Source organism: Bubalus kerabau, chromosome 2 (genome assembly GCF_029407905.1).
Source record: "Bubalus kerabau isolate K-KA32 ecotype Philippines breed swamp buffalo chromosome 2, PCC_UOA_SB_1v2, whole genome shotgun sequence".
Classification (NCBI taxonomy): domain Eukaryota; kingdom Metazoa; phylum Chordata; class Mammalia; order Artiodactyla; family Bovidae; genus Bubalus; species Bubalus kerabau.
This window is the reverse complement of record NC_073625.1, coordinates 62,545,068-62,550,344: the sequence shown is the minus strand read 5'-3', so window position 1 is coordinate 62,550,344 and position 5,277 is coordinate 62,545,068.

Sequence of the window (5,277 nt, the reverse complement as noted above, 5' to 3'; positions counted from 1 at the left end):
TAGGTAAGTAAAAATATAAGTAACCAATTCAGGTATTCCTAAAATGCATTGAGAATCTAATCATTAATCACTTTTTCCATGGAGATTCATTGATAATATCAATAATAATATCCTTTACATCATTAAGAGTTTGCAACATTTCTTTAAAACATTTATGAACTATTCATAAGCCACTCTTGGTATGCTGTTAAGCTAACTTTAGAAAAACACCACCCTGAGATGATAATTCTACATATTTCATTCGCCAACTCCCTGAAACCTGCCCCTAGACCAAGTCAATCCTGAGGATAAAAAGAATATGCCAGGGGTGTCATTAGATTATATTCCATGCCTCTGTCATCCATTCTACAAATTTTCAAGCTGGATATTTATTACAGGCAGTGATAGTTATAACATGACTATTCTCCAACTGACATCAGTTTTAAGACAATGTCAATTATACGATGCATAGTAATAGCAGTGTTAAACTCAGTGCAAGTACATATCATGCCCAAAGATACACAATTAGTAAATGGTCAAGCCAGGATTCAAACTAAGGCCATTAAAGACAAGAACCCATATCCTTAATGGCTTTTAATTAAGTCTATTTCATATATGCATTAGCATATTCAATATTATAGAGAGAAATGGACATTTTAAATAAAATTGCCATAATCTACTTTCTTTATTTCTGATATACTTCTTTAAAACTGCTATCCTAAAAAAAAAAAAAAACCTGCTATCCTGATGCCGGGAGCCTAGCCTGGCCTTCTGTGATGACCTTGAGGGGCAGGATGCAGGAGATGGGTTGGAGGCAGGCTCAGGAGGGAGGAGGTATATATATATAGTTGTGACTGATTTACATGATTGTAGAGCAGAAACCAACAATATTTAAAGTAATTATCCTCCAATTAAACAAAACTGCTATCCTGTTACCTTTAGCTACACTGCGCTGAACTATTCCAGCTGCGTGAAGTTACTCATCCATCCTTCAGTGCACAAATTCTTTCTTGCTTGGTACACAAATGCATTAGGATAGTGATGGCTAATGTGACAAATAAGTCCCCCAAATAAAATCATCTCAAAAAGGGTTATATATACACATTTTAGCTGAGAGTTAGGTAAGTCTTCAGAGGTCACAAGTTGTTGAAAGAAATCTTCAAGCCACTGTTTCCAAGATTATTTCATTCTGTAAGCAAGAACAAAGAACTATACATGGCAGGTGCACAATACTTAGGGAATGCATGGATAAGTGAATGGATTTGATGTTCAATTATCTTGAATAAAATATGAAATTTTTATCCTTGATGGAACAACCCCTCCTGAGAAGTCATACTGATAAAGCATATTGAAAGCATCTGCCTTTCAATGAATAATTCCTGCTGATCCAGTTAAACCAGAGTAAAATTGGAAATCAATTTTCACTTTTATTTTTACTAAATAATATTTTCTCATAGGACAGAAAGAGCTATCTCATTTTTAGTAGATTTTTGAGGATGAAAATGATGTGCGGTGTGAATGACTGCCTAGTAGAAATGAGAAACACAATAAAAAAGATTTCTAAAGACATAAAATAGTATGTCATTCAAGGATATCATGATCATATAAGAGATCATGTAAGTGAACTAGTGAAAAACGATGATTCTCAATATATTAGTCTTACTCAAATCAACTAATACTTCTAAAAGTTTTTCTAGAGGTATTGTAAGACTGTATATAATTATTTTTAAGGTCTGACAATAGACAAAATTCTATCTAGCAATAATTAAAACAAAAGAAATGTATGCTTTTCAGTGTATATTCACATATGTTGTTCTACCCTAGATTTTCACTTGAATCTTTAAGTTAGGATGAAAATTATCATGGATTTACAAATAAAGAAACCAGGACTCAAGTTAAATCATAACTGACAAGTTCAAGAATTCAACTTCATTGTCTTCCTTTACATCACTTCCATCATCACCTTTAAGAAGAGCAAATCAAGAGTGAGGTCATTTACCTCCTTCTGATAGCCAATTGTGATGTAAGAAAGCTGCAGGTATTGATACCTTAAACCAATAAAGGCTGAAGCTGTTTCATATATTTTATTCCCCTAACTGTTATAGGTACCCTCTCTCATTATAGTTCATTTGAAGCAACCTGTGGTGTGCAGCCATGCCTCGCCACACTCAACCAAAACTTATTTCAGTTCAGTTCAGTCACACAGTTGTGTCCAGTTCTTTGTGACCCCATGGACTGCAGCTCACCAGGCCTCCCTATCCATCACCTACTCCCGGAGGTTCCTTAAACTCATGTCCATCAAGTCCGTGATGGCATCTAACTGACTCATCTTCCATTGTCCCATTCTCCTCCAGCCTTCAATCTTGCCCAGCATCAGGGTCTTTTCAAATGAGTCAGTTCGCATCAGGTGGCCAAAGTATTGGAGTTTCAGCTTCAACATCAGTCCTTCCAATGAATATTCAGGACTGATTTCCTTTAGGATGGACTGGTTGGATCTCCTTGCAGCCCAAGGGACTCTCAAGAGTCTTCTCCAACCCCACAGTTCAAAAGCTAAGCCCTGGCATTGAAACATGTAAAATATCATGTATGAAACGAGTTGCCAGTCCAGGTTCGATGCACGATACTGGATGCTTGGGGCTGGTGCACTGGGACGACCCAGAGGGATGGAATGGGGAGGGAGGAGGGAGGAGGGTTCAGGATGGGGAACACATGTATACCTGTGGCGGATTCATTTGGATATTTGGCAAAACTAATACAATTATGTAAAGTTTAAAAATAAAATAAAATTAAAAAAAAATAATAAAGCCACCACCTCCATCTACAAAAAAAAAAAAAAAAAAAAGCTAAGCCCTGGCTACTTTGTCTACTTCAGTAGCCTTTTGACTATTTCTGACATTGTTTCACATTTACTTCTATTAAAATATTCTGAATATTCAAAATACCCTCCAAGCCTTCTGTTTATTTATTGGATATTTATTGCTTCTGAGTTTTCAAAACATAGATGAAACAAAAGCTTAAAATTTCATCTTGGTTTATAACTTCCCACAGAAACAATCATGTTTTCAAAGGACTGTCTTAGTCTAATTGTTCTGAATAAACTTCAAAGGAAGAAGGCTGTCCTATTATGAATTTTTTCCACTGAAGAATTGGCTTGATTTAAATGCCTGCTTGTATTCATTTTGTGATGATATGAATAGATTTGCCCAGAAATGTCCTTGGAAGTTCATTCTGAATGTCCTAGTTAGTGAACCAGTTGAGAGAGTTGAGAGTTTGTTATCCCAGTCCCACCTTCTCTCATCAGATGGGGCTGTGCCCAATTTCAGCTTCCCATGGGACAAGTTGTTGCTATTCCTTGACAGGAGAGGGTGTGACATCCCATAAGCACCAAGCTCTCCAGGTGCTGTGCAGTTGGTACTCCTAGACCACTCTGTTAATAGCTGGCATAAAATTTCTAGACTGCCTGAGACCAAGCTCCCTTTATTTTCCCTGTTCACAAGCTACTTTCTCACCCTTGCTCCAAATAATGAAGAATAAGGGGAGTCAATGTCCCTCCACTAGAATATAAACCACCCTGTATGCCCAAGCACTCAGGCCATAGTAATTTTCTCTACTGGGAGAACTAGGGAAACCTCAACTTTCTCTTTGCTAGCTGATCTAGCCTTGCAAATAATACTTTATTGAATTCAGCTAGAATCTCCATAGAGAAAAGGTTAGAGACCCAGAAGAAGCCCACTTTGCACAGCATAATGCTTTGCAACCTCTTACTCCTGAGCCCTACCTAACCAATCAGATAAGCATACAGGCACGGAGTGACTTAGAAGCAATTTGCACAAAAAATTATGGCTCTCACCTTCTAACCAGTATATTGTTACTAGTATAAGTATAGGGCTTCCCTGGTAGCTCAGTTGATAAAGAATCTGCCTGCAATGAAGGAGGCCCTGGTTCGATTCCTGGGTTGGGAAGATTCCCTGGAGAAGGGGTAGGCTACCCACTCCAGTATTCTTGGGCTTCCCTTGTGGCTCAGCTGGTAAAGAATCTGCCTGCAATGTGGGAGACCTGGGTTCGATCCCTGGGTTGGGAAGATCCACTAGAGCAGGGAAAGGCTACCCACTCCAGTATTCTGGCCTGGAGAATACCATGGACTGTGTAGTCCATGGGGTTGCAAAGAGTTGGACACAACTGAGGGACTTTCACTCACTGGAAGCTCAGATGGTAAAGAATCTGCCTGCCATGTGGGAGACTCAGGTTCCATCCCCAGGTCAGGAAGATCCCCTGGAGAAGAGAATGGCTACCCACTCCAGTATGCTTGCCTGGAGAATTCCATGAACATAGGCGCCTAAAGGGCCACAGTCCATTGGTTTACAAAGAGTCAGACACGACTGATTAACACACACTCAGTACAAGTATAAAAACTAGTGTAACTCCTAATTCTCTTTAAGCTAGAAATTCTTTTTTTTTTTTTTTCCTAGCTCCTTAATGCAGGCTTAATTAACTTGAAATAATTACTTTAACTTAAGCAGAACTTCCAGCTGTTTTTGAAAACTTTCTACTTCAAAACTTATAGCTTTTGTTATTTTCCATTGGGCTATTTAAACACTTATTGATAAATGTCTTTTACACTAATTCCCTTCATAAAAACTTTGGCTAGCATTTCTACCCAAAAGATGCTTTTTTAAAAAAAATACATATTTCAAAGTAGTATCATTATTACCATTACTACTATAACTTGATTATGTAAACTTATACATTTTACTGCTGTGTTTTTTTTAATAATAGACATCATGTTTCTATATTATATCCTCATTTCTGAAACAAAGAATATAACTCAAAGTAACAAGAACAAACAACTAGAATTGAACTCAAAGATAAAACTTTTTATTTATATAAATATATATATAAGTATATTAATGATATTGTATTTTTGTATTCTTAAGTTCACCATAAAATTTTCATTGCTATTATAATTTTAATATGTAATTGACATATATTCATTTTGTAATGTCTAATTGCAAAAAAAAGGAAAATACAGCTGGTAATCTGAGTAGAGGGATTACAGGTAACTTTCCAGGTGAATTTTTTTCAATGGCCTACAGTTTCTAATTAATTTATACAACTATTTTTTATTTAAGAATATTTAAAATGCCTTAGAGATTCAAAGGTGGCATCTAAATGATTTTTTAAAAATCTTTGTGAATAGGCACTATTAACTATTTACAGGAAAATTATTGTCCAACTCAGCATTTCTGGGAGAAGTATATAGAAGGTTTAAGGAGAAAGACATATCAGATTACATATACT